This window comes from Puntigrus tetrazona, chromosome 3 (assembly GCF_018831695.1).
Source record: "Puntigrus tetrazona isolate hp1 chromosome 3, ASM1883169v1, whole genome shotgun sequence".
In the NCBI taxonomy this organism is placed as follows: Eukaryota; Metazoa; Chordata; class Actinopteri; order Cypriniformes; family Cyprinidae; genus Puntigrus; species Puntigrus tetrazona.
This window is the reverse complement of record NC_056701.1, coordinates 20,196,330-20,218,137: the sequence shown is the minus strand read 5'-3', so window position 1 is coordinate 20,218,137 and position 21,808 is coordinate 20,196,330. Positions and strand designations below refer to the sequence as shown.

The 21,808-nt window shown below is 36.9% G+C and overlaps 1 protein-coding gene across 5 annotated transcripts in view; it reads right to left on the bottom strand.

Annotated features, from left to right (window-relative positions):
• Window positions 1-16,862, bottom strand: part of gjc1 (gap junction protein gamma 1) — a 28,395-nt gene extending 11,533 nt beyond the window's left edge. Inside the window, exons 1-3 of one of the 5 annotated variants that reach the window (XM_043225734.1) lie at window positions 15,159-16,005; window positions 10,449-10,558; window positions 7,673-7,717 (exon numbers count right to left, since the gene is read on the bottom strand). The gene's annotated coding sequence lies outside the window, so the exon portion shown is untranslated. Of the gene's footprint in view, window positions 1-7,672; window positions 7,718-10,448; window positions 10,559-15,158; window positions 16,006-16,739 lie in introns of those variants that run through there. The other 4 variants (XM_043225743.1, XM_043225728.1, XM_043225769.1 and 1 more) reach the window with 4 other exon arrangements.
• Window positions 16,863-21,808: the final 4,946 nt, after the last annotated feature.

Genomic DNA, 21,808 nt, shown 5'->3' with positions numbered 1-21,808 from the left:
AATTAAAATGAACAACAGAGCCTGCTATTTACATTCAGATATAATCACTCAGGAAAACCCCCACAGTATGTTTGCATACAACAATTGCTCATAAGTTAGTTTTAATAAAATGTACATACAGGGGGTGCAACTGGTGAACCCTAATTATAACTTTATTTAATCTGTCACGCCATATGTAGGAGCCTTGAAACATGTTGTGCATACAATTTGAGAGTTGTTTGTTTCTATCAGACGCAACAAAGCTCTTTGTAATACTGGATGGAAAGTGAGCTTTTGTTGAAGGAAAAAGAAAGTAAATAGGGTGACTCAAAGGGTCAGGTTTACAGAGTACTGTTTACAGAGTTATGTTTTGAAGTGAGATTATTACAAAATACTTTTTCTAAATGAATGTTGCAATCTGACCATTTTTTTCCAACCTGTGAATGACAGGATATGTCCTGGTTATCAGCTGTTTTTTAGACGATGTGCATAGGTAATTGCTTTTAATGGCTGATACTAAAACACACACACACATAAGTTATTTCTACATACTGTAAATAAGGTACTACAGTGCATTTGTATGCAGGCAGTTGAGTCCAATTGCCTAGAAATATGTACTTGATATGGGCCAGCTGGAGTCAGCTGTAAATTTAATTGTGCAGCCTACTACACACTTGAACTCAATGTAAAAGCCTTAATTTTGTGTTCAATCGTCCAAGGTGAACCTTTGTCATATATGTTATTTTGATAGATGAAGAGGGCTGTGGTTGAATCAGGTTTAGATTAGTCTTGAATATACAATGCATGCTTATCAGAGGGAAATGCTTTGCATATGATTATGTATGTATAGGGAGGCGTACTGGAGTGGAAACATAATGTGTTGGAGCACAGCTTGAGGCATTTGTAAGTGTCATGAATACGCAGTTACTCACACATAAACCCTGCTAAATACATAACTAAGAGAGAGAGAGAGAGAGAGAGAGAGAGAGAGAGAGAGAGAGAGAGAGAGAGATTGTCATACCTCTACCTCCTCAGGCATCCCAGCACCCGCCTGTGTACCTAACACTTTTTAATTAGTGGTGGGAGGGCAGATATTTAATTAGTGTTAAGAAGGCAGACAACGCTGTGAAGAACAAATTGGGAGGTGTGTAAAATTAAAATGTTTGTTGTTACGATAAGAGATAAACGCGGTATCTATTTTTCGAGGAAATTAATCTAAGGCAAAGTCTTATTTTCTTCCTACAGAGGCTTAAAAATATTCATTTTAAATCTTAACATTGTGTCAAATCTGCAGTATGAAGTTCATCTGCTTCACCTAAAGAAGCAAACCCAAGAAGATCCTGAGACACAGATTATACTTATGGGGCGGGGGAAAATTGCATGCAGTTATTTTCCAGCTTTCGGTGTGGTGGTTTGCTAGCATGGTGTGCTTATTAAGACACAATTAAACCAGCTGGAGTTTACTGCTAGAGCTCATTACCATGCACCACCTATTATGTGTATAATCCCTGATAAAACCCACAGCACACAGCAGTTAATCATACAAAGCGTCTTCCAGTTAAATTAGAGGCAGGATGGTAAAACGTTAGAGTCTAATTATAGGCCATCAGTGTATTCAGTCTTCAAATATTAATTTAATGATTAATTAAAACATTTATGTACATGGAGATAAATACGACAGACTCACCTTTTTATGTAAGCAAGAGGCAAATAAGTCAATTCTTTTGTTCATATTATAAATTATAAATATTTGATATTTGTTTCTTATTACTAACTAAAATCCTTTGATTGCATTTACTAAAACTAGTAAAGTTTTTAAAAGTCTGTCTTTTAGTTTTATTCATTTTTTTGGCTGTGCTGTTAACCACTTCATTTACAGACCACCCTGTAAAGCATATGTCAATGTTATGTTAGTCATAAGACAGGAAATTTGGGTAAAATGAAAAACTTTCTAACAGGTTGCAATTTTTTCCTTAAATGTCATCTGTCTGCATCACATACTACTTCATTATTCACTTAATGTATTTATATTTTTAATAATGATGAATACACCAAAGGGATAGTTCTGCCAAAAATGAAAATTTCCTCACCCGTAGGTTGCTTACTTTATTCAGTAGAACAGTAAGAAAGATTTTTGGTTGACAAGAAGGTGATAAAATTAACAGCAAATGTACATTTTTTGGGGTGAACTATCCTTTTAAGTGACCCACCCAATGAAACCGCTGTATTGTACATTAAATTATCCCAAAGACTTATTCAAAAAGATATATATTTTTTGGCTAGATTTAGTTCCAGATGACATCAACCCATTCGTTGATTTATATTTATGAGCAAACACACACACACACACACACACATTTTTTTCTTGTTCTCTCTCTAACACACACACGCATGCAAAACAAAAATGTTATATACCACAGTCAGTTTCAAACTTTTATAAATTCATCAAAAAAGGATGGTTAGAAAGCAAAATACGTCATCTCAACCTTTATTGAGGACTTTAAAAGTAGTAAGTAGTAACCCTTCACAGAAAACGCTCTTTACACTTCAACACTATATGAAATGGGGGTGAGATATTAGGTACATGTTGGCTATAGCAGGCACCTTCACACTGAACGAGAAGATTAATCAAAAACACCTTCAGGGGAAACATAGCTATAGATTACATCATGAAAATATCTCATTAATGGCAACGTTCGAGTCAGCTAAACGCATTTTTCTTCAAGGAAGACTGTTTTTCATACCGACACCCTGACAGCCTTGATTTCTGAGGCATTTAGGCAAAAAATATACATACATCAGATGAAATTATAAAGGTGTTAAGGGGAAAGGAGCGAAAGAATGAGAGGAGAGATATATTGAGCACAAGTGTGAAAGGGAGGGGTAGGCATGCTGGAAAGGTGAGATAAAGAGGACTGGCAGGAGGCTACAATGCACCAAATGAAGAAAAAAAAAAGATGAAGAACATGTGCTGAAGAGCATGCTAATTCTCTGATGCTTGAGGCTGTGTGGTCCACATTTAGAGTCCCACTTACAGAAAATATACATAGAAGTTTAGTGAAAGCTTGTTTCTGTCACCAAAAAAAAAAGAAGTAAATAAATAAAATGAAAAGGTTACCACATAATTATGTTTTTTATTTAGAATTGAAAACGTGCATAAGCTCAATGATTAATCAATCATTTCCAAAGACAAATACAAAACTTTAGTGATTTTTAAATGGCGTAGGATTTTGAGCACAGCACGAGGGTTAAGTGAGAGGTGTTGCTGTGGAAGTTCTCATTAAGGATAATTTAAGATCTTTTTGTGTGGGAACATCTGCTCGGTTTTAACTAATGTTGGGGTAAAGTGATTAGTGATCCCCTACGGGAGTTTTGCAAAGTCACACACACACACACAGCGTGTACACGTCTGGTGCGTTTTGTGTTTCACTGTCGTATGTGTAATATGCTGAATCCCTGAAGAGACACTGTTAATTAAACAGACAGACTGGCATGTCCTGCTGAGGCTCTGGGGGAAGCTGGAAGTGTACAATGTATCATTGCACAACTATGTGAATGGAGTGCCGTTAACCGGAAAGAGATCCTGGATGCAAATCACACATAAGGTATAAAGCTGTGTTGAGAACACGCAGAGACCGGTGGTGCCATCAGAGAACGACGGCGCCACAAAGTAATAAAAAGAAAGCAACATTACCCTCTTTCACATTGTTCTGGCTAACTGCATGATAAACAAACATGTGGTTCTGAGGCCTGTTCTTTTTACTTAATTTGGTTTCACTGGTTCGAATCACGGTCTGATTTAGCCAGACTGAATCACTGACCGAATCAACTCAGAGTTAAAAACTGACTACAAGATATTGGATGCATCTGAAAACTGATAAATGTTGCCTTCTGAGGATGCACTGCCAGATAAGGAAAGCATCGAGGCATGTCTGAAACCAATGACCAATGTCAGCTTCACTTCTCATCTGATGGATTTCTAAAACTTTTTGCACTTTTGATGTTATTTCCAGTGAGAAATTAGTATTATATAGTACTAAGTACATAACTTATTTTGTAAGTAATATTTGCTTGGTTATAAGCTTGTTCAATTTTGTGTAGATCATTAAGTCATCACACTGCCTCAGAAGCCTGTCAGAAATCAATTTTGTGAGGTGACTGCACAAATGCTGCCTGAAAAGTCACAACCTGATAAAGCAGCGAGGAGACAAAGTCAGCAGTCTAAGCTTTCAGACACAGTCATAATGCCAGAGCTGCATCAACGATTGTTAACATTCCTTTCAAAAAGTAACAATAAACAATGAAGAAGTAATAATAGAAACGCTCTTCATTTTGTGTCAGTTCACTTTAACCATTCTTTAAAAAAAAAAAACTACTTTTTTTATTGTTTATCAAATATATTTATTCAAAGCATTTCTGATGTTGCGCCACTGAAATGGAAATATGACTTCCGTTATTTTTCCAACATTTTTTATATCTATTTTGCCATTTTTTATTTCATTTACACTTCACATTCACACGGCATTTTAAAAGTTTAGCTTCAAATGCTTTTATTTAATAACAATTTAAGTGACATAAAGATGTTTATACGGTCACAAAAAAATCTATTTCAAATACATGCTGCCAGAGCAGTACATCTTAGGTAAATTTTATATCTCACTTTTTATAACGTTCATTTAAAATGAGAGAAATATTATTTAAATCTTCAACCTGTTATCAGTTTGGAAGCTAATTAATTTACACACTTTACTTAATTTTAATGAGAAACAGGTGATATTGACAGTCAATGTTCAAATTATTTTTAAGAAATCGAAAGTATTACGGTTTGTTTTTTTGTCTCCTGTTCTGTGAAAGCATGATTGTGTTTCTTCAAATATTTGTCCACACCGCTTTGAACTGTACTGTATGTGTTGTGGTCAGGACCTTCCCAAGCATGGTTGAGACTCCAAAATTAGATGATTTTATATAAAAACATACATTTTATTTACAAAATATTTTAGTTTGTCTTGTATATATTTTTCATTAGATCGGATAATATTTTAAGCTGTCATATGGTCATGTTACAATGCACCCAAATATGGATCACATTTAAGTATCATTTACTCTTTTGGAATAAATTAGGAAATTTAAATTAGGAATAAATTAAGAAAAATTAAGACGTAATTCTGAAACAAACCAAATATTTGTACTAAGTGTGAAATTAATGCAGTGAGAAAAAATTTACTCTGAACCCCATGTGGATTTACACAAACTGTTGTGCCCCACTCGCTCTAGTGCTCTCGTGGTTCAAAATAACTAGCTTCAAAATCATTACACTTGGAAGTGTGTGTACATGTGTTTGTGTGTGTTTTGGAAAATTCAGTTAAGGCAGTGTGCTCTTTACAGCTGAGCTCCTTCAGGCAGAAGATTTAAATGGCATAATTCACATTATTTAACAGAATACACACACACACACACACACACACACACACACACACACACACACACCATGCATCCAGGCAGTTTTTGAAGCTTTGTCGTACAGCTGCTGAGACCATTTGTAAGACAGCAGTGAGGTGACAGAGGCAATCCAGAGGCAAAAGGAGAATGCCAGCACAAGCACTTCAGAAGAGCATTTCTATAAATGAATGCAATAATAATGTTGCCCAGCATTTCTATGAATGGTAATGTACTCTGCTGGAAAAAAAAAACATACAAAAAAAAAAAAAGTGGCCTGCAGAGATGTCATTTTTAAACACGGAGCGGACAGAGCATGGACGAAGAGTATATTTAAAACAGAGAGGTCAAACCCACCCTCGCTCTCGCTCTCTCATCTATCTATATAAACACACACATACACACAAACACTGGAGCATATTCATCAAACCATGCAGAAATTGTAAATGACTTGAGGGAAGAGAGACAGACTGCTCCGAATACACACACGCTACAGCCATCTACATACACACAATACTGCTCACATTCATGCACAGTACACAGAAAAAGGCCAGTATTTCACAATCTTCGAATGCATCGTACACACATATGTGCTTTATCTTAAAACTGTTGAGAAATGCATCACAGACTGTGTATGTTGTTATGCGTCCATGTAAAAGGGTGAACGGGATTAATCTCCTAGCAGCCCTTCCCCCAATCCCGTCTTACTCTCGGCTCTCCCTCTTCCCTTATTCATCTGTTCATCTGCGCCTGTGTGTCACTGTTAACTTCATCCATCCTCGTCCTCCCGCCTTCATCTTTTTCATCAAACACGATTTTTGGGGGTTATGCAAAGCATGTTTGCTGGACTGGTAGCTTCTCAACTGAACTGTGTAAATCAAATTATAGACACTACACTTTCCGCCAAAACCCAGCCATTATGAGCCCTTCACCCACTTTTCAAGTCTAGTTTCATGACAGACGTCTATTAAGTGAACGGCCAGTGTAAGCACATCTCAAGAAGGCTTGCAGTTCAGCAAAAAATATGAATTGATGAGAAGAGATTGGAACCAAACAAAAGTTCAGACAAAAACCACTCAAAACGAGACCCGACAGGATTCATTAGTCATTGGCAGGTTTATAAACACAGCTTTTCAAAAGCTTGGGGTCTTGGGATGGTTTAACGTTTTCGAAATAAGTGCTGTAAATATAAGTATATATTCAAAAAATTATTACACATTTAAACAACAATTTTCAGTTTTAATGTTTTTATGTAATTTATGCCTGAATTTTTAATTCATCAGTGTCACATGATCATTCAGTAAAAAAAGTAAATGATAGTGAATTAGAAATAATTGTTACTAGTTAAGTGAAAAGTCTGTTGTTCGTCCTCACCAAAGACATTTTTTACTAGCATTTGGCACTTAGGATGTGTTCATTTTGAACCCCGCTCACGTCCTTCAACTTCATCATCCTATCTCACCCTAGATAGTCCATTATCATCTGCTGCTCCACCCTGACCTCCATTCTGCCTCTCTGATCATTATTCAGCCTCTTTATCAACTAGGAGGAACAGTTCATGAATATATACAGTATATGTGTGGATCTTTGTGTAGGCGTGTCTTGTAAAAATGGGTTAACTGTGAGTAGGGTCTTAATTCTACCACATGCATGTATACAGTATATATAGACAAACTCGGGTGTTGATATTAAAGAAAATGGCTCATGACGCATTTAGATAAGGATTGAGAACTACACACGCAAACACTTATAGAGATTAGTATTGATTGCTGTCATTTCTGGAGCTTTTGTCTTTATTAGACGGTTGTAAAAATGATGAAAATCCAAGCGTTAAATCGTTACTGGTTACACAAATGCACTTAAATATACACACTGCTTCACAAGCTGGTGGCTTGAATTTGGAAGCCCTAATGTTTAAAAGAATTAAACATGGTAAATACAATAATTAATACAACATAATCCTCTTGTAATGATACACATGCAAGCATTTGACATTATGTTTATGATCCATCATATCCTAATTACAGATTTAGAATAAATTGCTTACAATACTGCCCAAGTATATGTGTTGAGAGTCCACTGGACTAAAAGGATGAGATCATTATTTTTTTCTGATTGCAACATCATGCCTTTATATTATGCATACAAAATAATGTAAGCAAACATTATTTAAATGATCCGTGAAAACGAAATGAGTTTTTAGTCTGCAAGTGTAAATGAGGAAGTTTATGAACTGCGCCGTACAATTGTTACTGACCTGAGAAGCCATTTCTGTCACCCCATGAGTTTTTGACCAACGGGACTGATGAGATAGAACAAAACATGTTGCTGTAGTCAGTCAACCAGCTCACATCATCAATTTATTATATTTCTATATAAGTATGTGCATGAAAATGTGACAAAAGCATGAGCGCTTAATTTTAATGGTTTTGTGAATGTGTATTTTTAACCACACAATGGTCAGTCACTACTGTCTAGAAACAGTTTTTTTTATCAGCAAGGATGAATTAATTGATTAAAAGTGACAGTAAAGACATTTATAATGTAAAAAACAAAAAAAAGCACCAGTAGCACAACTCTTTTCAACATTAATAAGGAATCATATCAGAATGACGGATCATGTAGGTAATGATGGTGACAAGTTAGCTTTGCCAGCACAGGAATAAATTACAATTCAAAATACAGTATATTACAATAGATAACAATTTGTCATAATATTTTAGAATCTTTCATCAAATCACTACAGGGTTGGTGAGAATTAAAGACTTATGGGTGACCTAAAACAAATTAAACGACTAATTCATTTGACTGATTTAAAGCAATCCTTTCTAGGCCTTTTGGAGAGGTTCAGTAAAAAGAACTGGCTAAAAAGAGTCTCTCAAGATACACACAAACAAATGGGTAATATCTTTTTTCTTTGTCGTGGATCAGCACTGCCTGGAAATGCAGGAAACAATGCTGTATATGTACACACACACACACACACACACACACATAATTAATCAACACACACAGAGAATGAATTAACCCAGGGGAATTGTGAAAAATATTACCTCAGCTCACCTCATTATCTCTCTTTCTCTCACTCATGGAGTCTCTCGCTGCTATATGTCACCCATGCTTTTGTTATTTGGCCTGCCTATTCAGTCTTTCCTGATATTAACATCAGATCACACGCGGTCAGCCTAAATGTGTGCATAAATGTGGCCAAAAACCTGATATTACAAACACATTGTTCAAAAAATATTAGCCCTTGCGTGTCAACACCAATACATACAAAGCTTGGCCCTAAAACATCTTTCACACAGACGTAAAGAGCAGAGCTACACGTAGCTGTTGCCTTGACCTCAAGCTGTAGTCGCTGCTTTAAAACAGCACCGTTATTGGTGACATCACCTTCTGGTAGGTGCTGCAGGAAAGCGGGACAATAATATTTACAGATATCTTCTAGTACTAACTGCAGGAAAGTGCAAGTCAGGTCCCTGACGATCGTCTACACTTTTGTGAGGTAAACGATATGGAGCACACAAAATCCCAAATCCTTAGACTCCACAGATTTAACTCTTAATAACATGAATTATGTATAAACTTGGCGTGCCATCTTGCACCTTGACTGCTAAAGCAAATCCTCAGCTGAAGCATATTAGTGCAGCATCTGCTTGTTATGCGACATATTAATGCTTCTGCATGTGCTCTACAGCACCTTCCTCTCAACCTCCACAACTGTGTCTTAAAGCTGATTCTTGAGCTAAAGCTTCTTATGCTAAAGTATCCGTCACCGGTGTTTAATATTCCAATTGCATAAATCCATTTTTATGCTTTGCTAAATGAATAAAAACACTGTAATTATAACCTGTCGGATATTACTGTTTTTAGGTGCAAATGTACAAAGATTTAAAAAAAATGTAAAGCATATGCTGTTAAAATATTGGGAATAAAACGAAGTTAACTGGAATATGTTAAAGAAAATACAATTTCTGTCTTTCTTTTTCAATAAAAAAATTAGCTTTATGCACCTGTAGATAATTGATAGGTGTAGCAAAAAAACTACCAAACTTCAAAACAAAAAATGAATAAATCCCACAAACTACCACACTTGCAAATTTATCAAAATATGAATTTATTAGCTCGTATTAGCTAGTTTCTGTTCATGACCTTCCTGAGGCACATGTCCACAAGACTATGCAGATACTGTGGGGGGTTCATTCTATTATTAAAAAAAAAAATCCAAAAAATGACTTATTTCAAATGTTTTCATACCTAAAATAATAAACAGTATACACATTTTTTTACTTTACTGCACCTGATATGGTTCGTCTTTGCTTAAGCTTAAAGTCACAAATTAAAAATTATTTTCCAACAAAAGAAGGCTTGTTTTCTTTTGTGAACATATCTTCATATAAGAAACATTTAAGATAGGAGTTCTTTCAATTAGATATTTAGACAAAATACAGAGTAAGAAAATAATTTTGCAGTGAAAGTACGAAGAGAAAAGAAGAATCATAATAGTACCATGAAGTAAGAAACAGCTTAGAATGAGTAAAGGAGAAATATTGTAGTCTCCATGGAAACGATGACTTGCCAGAGAGGGGATTTCTCCCAAATCTGAGCTTCAAGCCTTTGATCAAGGTATGTGCGGGAATGTGTGTCGTTTGGGAGAGCTATGTGTTCCTGCACTGGCGACTCACAATAGCACATACCTGCAGATGATCCCACAGTAAATGAAAACCATGTCTGAATAAAAACTGAGATTAGACTCCAACAATAGAATTCCATTTCCACGGACACAATCATTCCCAAAGGCAAACAATGCAATTCCATTACAGTTTTAAACCATAGGAAAATTCAGTTGTTGACCTGGAGAAAAACATTTACAGGAATGGCCCTCTGTGTTGCAATAAATCCTCTGGCAAATGTTTTCTTTCTCTCTTTTTCCTCTTTACATTACATACTCTTTCAGCATAAACACTCCAGCAGACAATATAAATCAACTGTGTTTGCAGGTAGGAGAAACTCCACGGATAACGTCTCACCTCATTTTCTATTTTTAAAGGCTGAGTTAAAGGTTGTTTGTCTGAGGGCACTTGTCCTGTTTCCTCTACTTCTGTCCATCTTTCCTTTTTCCTTAGTATTCATGCCTTGCCTTAGGAAGAAACCAAGAAGAAAGAGAGTGACAACATAAGGGGAGACATTATAAATGCATCAAGCCATCTAAAACTAAAGAGAGATTTGAGGTTCAAGGACAGAGAGGATCAAAATGAACGAGAAGGCCATAAAGGAAAAACATGGAGCAGACGCATAAAGATGCTGGGTTAGCGTTAGCACGCTAGCATATGTGTGTCGCCGGCGGGCTTTTTCCTCGTCTGGAGCACATGGTGGCCCTGCGCTCTGATTGGCTCGGCCCTTGTGGCCATGGAAACCCAGCCATGGGTGAACGATACCCCCTCTGAACATGACTTGGGGAAAAGACAGGAAACAAGGACATCTCTCTTTCACACACACACACTTTCAGTCTAATACTTTCTGACCTGTGTTGGAGGACTCATGTTTCGTGTTGATGATGTAACCAAGGGGTCTGTCACTGCGCTCATGGCAGGATCACTGAGGGAGAGTTAGAGGTGAACGGAAAGGAGAAACAGATCACACCCAAATGAAAAAGTGCAAGAACAGCTTGTTTTTCTGACTCCTTTCTTGTACTTTGTTCTTGATGTGCTCCTGCTGCAACAGGAAAGTGTTACGCTAGAAGAGACAGCCCCAGTGAAGCACTAAATAAAACAGAACTTTTTCTTTCAGACCGTTTTGTTTTTGATCATTTGTTTGGTCAGAAACATACACTTAACGGAGAGATTAAACTGTTAATCGTCTGATTCAAATCAATGACTTTTTGTCTGATTCAGCAACAGGACCAAAACAGTCATTTATTAATGAATTGAACATCATTGGTCATGTTGAATTATTTTTTTCTTTGTCAGATTTTGGCTTTTTTTCACTGGCAAAGTAGGTCCAGCAAATGAAATTTATACTTGCCATGCTACTTTTTAAATCTGCTATTTAAAAAAAAAAATTAAGAAATATACACATTTATGTAAATTTAGATTAGCATTTATAATTTTACGCTTGCATCTTTATTAGTTTTATAGTAACATGTATTATAACATATTTAATATTATAATATAAAAAAATACAAAATATTCTATATTTGAAAATACAACATATTTTTAGATTTAAAAATGATTAAAACCTAATTTTTTTAAAACAAAACAAAACAAAACAAAAAAAATACTGAGAAGCAGAATTTGCTCATTTGCAAGTCTCCAAATTTCAAGTAAATTATAATAGCTAGCATTTGCCTAAGAGCAGATTATAACTCTGGGCCAGCAGCCATCCTTTTTTGTTGAACCCAGATCGTACTGTTTCATGGGCCAGTTTTCACCATCACATTCAATTCAAGTGTAAAACTAACAGAAGAAAGTCAGGGCTTCAGATTCTGGGGAAACACTTTGGGATACATCAAACTGTGACTTTAACTGCAAAACGTGAGATGTACGCCTCAGCTCCACACTCCCAGGCAAGAGAGGAAGAAACGGAGAGCAGAGTCTTCAACCTAATAGATGTCCTTAGTGTTTCTGTTTTCCTGTCTGTCTCTGACAGGACCCAGACCTGGCCGGGTCAACAGAGCACATGTACTTGTCTTTGACACAGGTTATGTGTCAGCACAGAGACTTGTGCATGAGAAAGAGAAAGTTTTGAAAAAGATGATGTTGGGCAGGCCACGAGAGGGAAGGCTGTAAATCAGGACGGCTTGTGTTTGTGTGTGTGTGTGTGTGTGTGTGTGCCTCTGTTGTCTCCGTGTGTCCTGTCTTTGCAGTCATCCCTCGCTGTCACAAAGCATTAATAGTGACTGCAGATTTACTCACTCAGCCACAGAAGCTGAGAATGCACACTCACGTGTGTCTGTGTGTGTTTGGATGGCAAAGGTTCACTTCGGCACTGAGCTGTGTGGAAGAAAAGAATCACATAAGACTCCTTCCCACTGGGAATGTCACTGAGGATCTATAACCACACACACACACACACAAAAACATGCTGTGTGCATCACACAGAATGATGGAGTCATTATGAATCATCATGATGATAAGGACAGCACTTCTTTGTAGAAAACACACAAGCGCACACACAAAAACATCAGAACACATCATTACAGACTCTCGTTACAGTGCGTGCGTATGGGTGAGGATTTGCTTACACTGTGCTTGCCAAATGTTAAAAATCTATCGTTCAGCGTTTGCCACTATGCATTTGAATCTCCATATGGATAACAGATTGACAGACTTTGCAACAGACTTACTGAAAGGCTTCAGAGCCTCCCCACTTATCTGATGCTGCCTCGATCTGGGTGGTCAAAACTGGCCTTGACCAGCCGGAGCGAAGCAGTCTGTTTCGTCTCTTTGTGTGTGTGTGTGTGTGTATATATGTTCACATTAGAAAGCTGTACACAGGCCAGGTTCCTCAGATCAGGCTCCTGGACTTTAGAGTGCATGAGCGTGTGTGTAATTGCATGCCAGACAGAATGTGCTCCTCATCGCTCTTTCACCCAGGCGAAGCACCATTTCCATTCCTCTTTACTATTTTCTTTCTGCCGTTAAGTCCAAATGTCTACTGTGTGCATGCATGTAATAAGTCACATAGAAACATTGTTTTATCACACACTGACTTGAAATGAAACAGAAAACGAAGAACTGCAAACAGGATGGGTGTATGCATAAAAAAGGATGTCTTGATATGCCATTTATGGAACGCATACATATTATATTATAATGATATTATAAATAAATTATACATTTCATAGATTACGGTTTCGTTTTTGCTAATTAATTATAATCCTAAATATAATTACTGTATTAATGATTGGTTCCTTTTATTTTTTGCACTTTTTTTCACAATTTTTTCCCCTCAATAATAAATATTCAAATACTTGTTTCTTGCATTCTTTGTTTATATCAGCAGTTTTAAACATGTAACTAAACTTGTCGTTTTAATGTTTTCACTGGGTTGGGTAAAAGGATAAAACTAAATCTAGCCTATATAACAAAAATATATTTGAAAAATAATTAAGGCATGGAAAATTCTGTTAATATGACTAATATGACTTTTATATCTCTAAAAAAATTTTAATTTTAAAAATAATTCATTTTTATATATACACATTACATTATATTTACATATTTATATTATATATACATATATTTAAATTTAAAATATTTACATATATAAATGTCTGTATTTTCATATACATATAAAGATCTGACACATTTAAGAATAAAACATTAACTTAAATACTTTTTAACGTTATGATTTGATGTGATGGAATATTTTTAAAACTCATGTGAAAACCTTTAACATGCTGGTATTAAAGTTAAAGACCATCAGAGTTATGAATCAAGATTCTTTAAAGCAATTGCTTGTTGTAATTTTAGATAGGATGCATTTGAGAAATCCAGGCATCTATAGATAGCAACTTCCCAAAAGAATGGGATGGGTTGATGGGTTTATGACTTACTGGGTTGTAGTTTCCTTGAGTCACTACCGTCACTATATACACTATATATGTCTTCCTGATATGATTTTTTTAAAATGGACTAATAATTTATGTTCTAATATATGCTAGAAATGGCAGTAAAAACACACAAGAGGTTTCCCGTGCCTCTACGCACCACCACCCCACCTCTGCTAATGAAATACTTTCTGCTCTAATATCAGCTAATTGCTTTAATCAGATGTTTTGGTGCATAACTGTGACAAATACCTGCAAGGCTTGTTGCTGTGGAGCAGTGAGCCGAACAGCAGTACAGTACAGTGTACATTTAACTGGAAAACATGGTGTCCGTTTAGAAGACATTAAACAGACAGACTTGAACCGAACACTGAAAAGAACTAACAGTATGAAAGCAATAGAAACAAAAATGCATTTAAATGCTAATCCAAAGACAACTGCAAAGACAGTCCTTTCTATAAAAAAAAAGAAGAAGAAAAAAAAAGAAAAAGAAAAGATACTTTTATGGACAGGAAGGAGGGAATTTCCTGGAAATCTCGGCTTTATTGAGAGTGACTTTAACAAGTATCTTCTGCTTTCAATCATAACTTTTTTTTTTCAAATGTTTTATGCTTAATTACAAAAATAAAAAAATAAGTACGAGGGGAATATATTACTGTCTTTTACCTAATTAATAGAAGAGTTGGACTACATTAATAAATGAATCACGAAAAATACAAATTAATAAGAGAAGAGCAAGAAACACGTCCATACGTCCATAGAGTCTTTGCTTTGGTTCACAACCGAAGCAAAAAAAAACCTAACCTTTACTAAAACCTAACCTGAATTCTCCGTTTCAGCGTTGCCTGTGTAAAACCAAACAAAAGCAATGCAAGCAGAAAATGCGAAGTCTGTAATCACGTTTTGTTTCTGTCAGCAAAAAAACGCTGAAGCAAAGCGCGTATAAAAGTGTGATTACTCGCGCTCCTGCGCGCGCTAACGTCCTACAGTTGTAAATACAATATTAGCGTACTGCTTTTTTTTTACACTAAAGTACATGCAATTGCATTACATTTTAGTATCCAGTACCTAATTGACTGACACTCATTATAACCTCGCCAAAATATGGTAACGCGCTCCAGTTCTGTCATCCACGTGCTGTTTCTCCACACAACATATCTTGTAAGCAAAACACAAATACGACTCTTACCGCTCCGCGAGTCTGTGATGATTATTTTAAGGAGAAGGATGCCCGGTCAAATGACGGAAGGTCCCAGAGTCTTAATCGCTGCCCAAGTCCTCCGTTAACGGACTCGCCTCCGCCTCCGTCTCGTCACCGCTGAAGACTTCACGAGACCTCAGAGCGCGACTCAAATCGTCCGGTTTTAACATGCTGCTCGGTAACAAATGCCGTTTTATTGCGAGTGCTGTTGATGTTCGCTCGAAATCTGTCGCTCTGTGCGTAAACCCGGCTGGTTAAATGCAGTCCTCGCGAAGAAACGCTCAAAAACCTCGCCGCGGAATTCGTTGGTCTCGTGCCCCTGTTTACCTGGCGAGATGTTCTCGCGCGCTTGCGGTGTCGTTTTCAATCGCGCGCCCGAAGTCGCCCGTTACAGCGAACACGTGCGAACCGGCCATCCTACTATCTGTCAACAATAAATGACTGCGACTTCAAGCCGTGTCCGCGTCTCCGTTCTCGTGGGGAGGCTGGGGCACAATGACTGCTGCCGCGGCTCATCCACGCGACTTTTTTTGGTTGTTTGTCACGGGGAAAGGCGAAAGTGCACGACCTTGTCTGAGGGACGCTACCGCGCGTTAACACTGAAGGGGAAGCCTGACGGATGCCTGCTCACTGACCAGAGCAATTTCTGACGCTCACAAAAGGCGAAGGATGATTGACTTGCGCGCGAGCTCGCTCTCGCGCGTGCTTTTCTTTGGACATAAGACTCAATTGCTCTAACGTTGGTCCTGAAGACACCCCAACACTGCACATTCTGCACGTCTCCTTTATCAAACACAGCTGATTTCTGGTCATCAGCTCACTATTAAACACTGCAAGACCTTGGTGTCAGACATGCAAAATGCGTGTTTTTTTAAATGAACTTCTTTTATACTTTTTTATTTTACACATAAAAAGGATGTGTCAAGAAATAGGCAAATTTAATATAGTTAAGAAGTGAAATGGAAGATTAAATAAAATGTGGAACTTGGAGCCTTTTTTACAAGTCTGATGATGCATTGGTCGTCAGTCTCGTAAAATCATCAGATTTGTAATATTTTAATAAAAAAACAAAACAATGAATGCGATACTACACTTAGTATTATATATCCTTTGCATCAAATTACAACCCCTAAAAACTTAGTTATTGCTGATGCAAGGGTGTTTCTAATGCAGAACCTATGGGAGGACATCGTTCTTTGATCTAATTGCCATTATCAGTCAGTCTTTCTCAGTCCCAGAGTTTTTGGGAATGCAAAACATATATCTGTGTTACTCTCCCATTCACTGTCCTTGAAGTTTACCCGTCTATGACCACTTCCGCTGCTGAGAAACCCGGAAATGTGAAAAAGGTCAACTGGATTGAGTTTTCACCTCTAAACAGAAAAAAAACTAAATTAGTTTTTTTTTTTTTTTTTTTTACGATCGCTTGCTACACTCACTTGTTGGAGAATCGGCTGCTTATTAAAGCTGAAGTCTTACTCACATCAGCCCTTCAACTTAATTAAGCGAGACTTCTAATACCTGCCCAGCCCTATACCCTCTTACGAAATGTGAGTTGATGGTTCTTACCCTGAAACCGTGTCCCATCGGCCTAAAGTCTGAAGGAGCCATTGTAAGCTCTCCATCTGCTCTCAGCTCTGACATTCAGACACTCTGACAGGAACTTTGACAGGCGGACTGGTTCAGGTGCACAGGCTGACATCCAATACAGACAGTGACATTGGAAATGGGGTTTCCTCCTAACCAGAGGCATCGCTCTCTCTCTCTCTCTCTCTCCCTCTGTTGTCTTTGTGTTCTGTCTCTCTCTCCATTTCTCACTTGTCAAATGATGGCATGGCTTAGGCTGGTTAGAGTCCAGGAGCATGAAATAATTATGGATGCTATGGATGGCATGGATCCGATCAAACTGTTGTGATAGTTGTGACTGGAAGGTATTGGGAAATCGGGCTCCCAAAGTTTGTTCACTCTGGGTGGTTTTGGTTTTCGGCATATGGTTTCTCAAAAACAGCCTGAAGAGACACAAAGTGCTCCAGTACTTCTGTTTGTCGAATCATCTCTGGGTGTCTGCCAGAAATTCCTGGTGTCCCGTTTAACCCGAATCTCTCGCTCCGACTTGTGGGAAAGGCAGAGTAGTCGGCAGAGAGGCTGTCGGATCAAGATGGTGACAGTGTCACATCAAATCAGTCCATTAATCAGTCAGTCAGTGTGATTGAACAAATGATGGGACAGCCACAGCTCATTAGGGAAACTTTTTTATTTACCATTGTGTTTGCAAAACGCCAGAGTTAAGATCTAAAACTTTTTTTCAGTCACATTACGGTGACATTTCGTTTAATATCATGATAAACTATAGTCATCATAACCCATGTTTTAACAGTAACACCTTTGCTTTTAATACCTTTAAAACTTAGCTAGGAGTTTAGCAATTCCTTTCCGCTGTATTAAGCACTCTTGATTTTTCCATCCGTTCTGTTAAACATTAGTGTCTCTAGACTTGCCATGCAATTGATGCTTCAAGAGGCTTTTGAAAAAGCTTTGGATTAATGGTAGTTTTTTTGGAAAAATAATAAGCAAACTTAAGCTTAGCTCTCAATTTACCTTGAGATTTATCTAGTCTAGTATTGTCAGGACGGGGAAGTCTCTCTCGTTCTACAGTAGAAGGTACAATTGTAGCTTATCTCTTTCTCTGTTTCCTTCTGATTCATGTCTGATTCATGATTCCCTTCCCTCCGCTGCTGCATTATGTGTCAGTGTACTGACTGCATGACTATATCCGAAAAAGCATATATAATAATAATCATACTAATATTTTATATTTTAGAATATATTTTCTGCACATTGTCTCCCATTTCTAGTATGATGAATTTTATCCGATTACCATAAGTTAAGAAATATACCACTTTGATACCAAATATATATTTTGTGTATATTTTTACAAAGAAATATACAAATGTTATATAAATGCAAAATATTGCATATTTGTTACCCTGGACCAAAGGTCGCTAGGGGATGTTTGTAGCAATAGCCAAAAATACATTGTATGGGGAAAAATTATCGATTTATCTTTTGTGCCAAAAAACATTAGGATATTAAATAAAGTTTATGTTGCATGAAGATATTTTGTCAATTTCCTACCATAAATATATTAAAACGTAATTTTTGATTAGTAATATGCATTGCTAAGGACTCGATTTGAACAACTTTAAAGGAGGTTTCTCAGATTTCCTCGGAAAAATATTGTCCTAGACTAACAAACCATACATCAATGGAAAACTATTTTAATCTGCTTTCAGATGATGTATAAATCTCATTTTTGTAAAATTGACAGTTTTGTGGTCCAGGGTCACGTTTTATACATGCAGCATAATACGGTTTCCTTATTATGCTCTCTGAAGTGTTTTTTGTTGCATGTTATATTTATAAAATAGTATACAGTGCAGCATGCAGTAAACATTATGTTTCATTCCAAAAAAATTCTCTTATATTGCTGTGAGAAACGCTGCCCTCATGTGGTGTTATGACCTGGTTCGTTGTTGTTCTTTTGACAGGGGGTCATGGGAAGGTTAAGGTTTGAATGTGTAGTTGCAGGGATGAAGAACTTTTGTGGGCCAGACATGGAAAGCAGTTCCAGTTCGATCGTCCAAAAGTCTATACATTTCTTTAAATATTATCATTTATTCCTTAAATGCCTGAAATGATGTCAAGATATTTTCACGTTTTATTCTATGACTTAAAATACATCCATAATACCACACACACACAATCTGCTTTTTACATTGCCATGTCTATAACAACACTAACAGTGGTGATAGAATAGTAGCGTAGTTTGTTTATAGTCTACATTTAGCTTTTACTTCAGATTTATTTAGGTTTCAATATTGTGTCAGAAAACTAAACTTTTGTTGGTCACAGGGCATATTTTTCTGGAAAATTCTTTTTTCTGGAATTTTTTTTATTAAGGAACTTAAGGGTTGTCTACATGATGCTATTTTTCCCAAATCAATAAAACAAACTACAAAAGTGAAAAAAAAAAAAAAACTAAACTAAAACACTAATAAAAGTAAGTAACAGTAACAGCAGCATCCTTACTGCAATTATACAGGCCATATAATCATACAGGATCATAACATTGCGTAAACAGTGACATAATTAAATTTTTGGGGGTTAAATATTGTTTTCAGCAGATATTATGAAATTTTAATATCAAGAAATATTAATTCATGAACATTTGAACCAAAGCCTTGTTTAAGCACTAGACCGAAACAATACCAGCTGGACAACAACATGCTCAAAAGAGGTCATTTTTGATTCGTTGGGATACAGCAGAGGTGACATGTGAGCAGCCAATAAATGTACAAGACACCACAGCCAAATGTTATTTCATTGGATAGAAGAAAACGTCTGGAGATCCAAGGCAAGTTGCCAGAGAAAAATAAATGTGGCTGCCTATTAAAACATGCTCAAATGCAAAATCTCATTATGGCATCAAGGTGAACCTCTATCAAGCCGTTATGGCTTAGAACTTAGAAATAAGCTGCATGCACATCTTTTGATGTTGTGGCGATCATGAAGTGTGCATTACAAGATTTCTGACTCATAATGCGATTGTATTATGACAGTTTTCTGACTCTGAGGCAGAATGTGTGTGTGTACATGCAGTGTGACTATGCAGAGCCCACGGCATCTGGTCTGATGGCAGCGAATGTGAAACGTGCCGGAACACACACACTAACACAAGCGTTCACACACAACCTCTGAGCACAATTTGAAAATCGCTGCTAAATATAGAAAAAAACACACCAGTGAGCCAAGACCTTGGGAGAAGACTTTCACTCAGAATATTATTTCACCATTCATCCTGCTAGAACGTGACCCTGGTATTCAGTCCTTACTCCCCTTTCTCTCGTTATCTTTGACAGGCAGGTTAGATTTTCAATAATGAGACCACTGCCTGACAGTCTTAGCTGAGTAGAGAGGTACTTTCCACAGGAGCTTTCTGCGTGGTGAGATCTGAGATTAAACTTGTTTAAAAAAAAGAGACATTGTTTCCCCACACGTTTCTGGCAACTATATGGACTAAACTGTTGACAGGATGTATTTTATTATGCAAGCAGTATGTGATGTGAATGAAAGCACCACTTAAAAAGTCTGTCACTCACACTGCCACAGCCATCTCACATATTTACATCACGCACACAAACACACACATCATTCACGCAGGGAATCAGCAATGTAGTCCAAACTGATTATTCATCACCATTTTACCCACAGACACATGCGTACAAACACCCCGACTCTGAATTCAAATTATGATTCCCTCTGACACACACAAACTTCAGTCAGACTTTAATGTCAGAAAATATAATCATTGTCAGTGAAGTTCTGAATTACATAAACATATTTTGGTGACACTTCACAATATGGTTCATTAGTTAACATTAGTTATTAACATTAGATAACATTTTTTTAAATTATTAAACATATTTAATTCTAATTTCATTATTTACTAATGCATTATTAAGATCACAAGTTGTTAACATTAGTTAATGCACTGTGAACTAACAATGAATGATTGTATTTTTAATAACTAACGTTAACAAAGATGAACGAATGTAAAATGTGTAAATGAAGTGGTCATTGTTTTCTTCATATTAGTTCAATACATTAACTAATGTTAACAAATTACATATTACATTTTTCTAGCTTCCTTTTATTTTAGTATTATCATTTATGGGATAGTTTATTTAAACAATTTATTGTAATTATTTCCTAACTCTCATGTTGACGTTATTACTTTTTTAAATGTATTCCTTTAAAAGGTTAATCTGGTACCTGGTGCTAATTTCCTTATATGACAGACCCTATTTAGCTGGAAGCATTCCTCCGGTGTTCACTGGGTTTTCAAGATTGGGGGCGCTCAAGGTGAATCATACAGTTCAGTGCTGGAAGGGGATCTGCGTCTGCTTGCTTAAGAGAAGTCAGACTGAAAGAACACTCTGCAGTGATCAAGCCTCTCATCAGCAGAAAGAATCAGAAGGCTGGGTTCATCTTTGCTGAAGAGCGTGTTGTGTGGAGAGAGGAGAACTGCTCCAAAGCTCACTTTGATGATGAGACCAAGTTTCATTTCTTTAGTTCTGACGGGAACCATTTTGTTCAGCATCATATTGGGGAAAAAGACTGAAGCCCAAGTGTGTAATGAAGAAAGGTAGAAGGTGGGGAAGGAGTGTCATTGTTTAGGGGAAGTTTACTGCCACAGGAGTTGGGTCTCTCCTACAGATGCATGGCAAATACAAATGTTTAACAGAATCTCCTTCAGCAACATGCAGTACATGTTTTCATGCGAGACGATATTTCTGTCTCACTGCAACACAGATATAGCGGTTCCTTGAAGCTAAGTATATCTCTGGAAAGTCCTTAGAGACAAAGTTATGGCTAAACAAAACAAGCTACTGAACTGTTGAGACTGGTGGGGTGGACTAAGATCACTCTAGAGCAGTGTGAGAAACTACTTTTATCATGTGCCCACAGATATGAAGTCATTCAAAATGGGCCTCTACTCCCTACTCATCCTCCAAAATCTTTCAGTACAACAGCGCTTACTCATCCACAAAATACCTGTTTTTCTTCATTTTAAATGC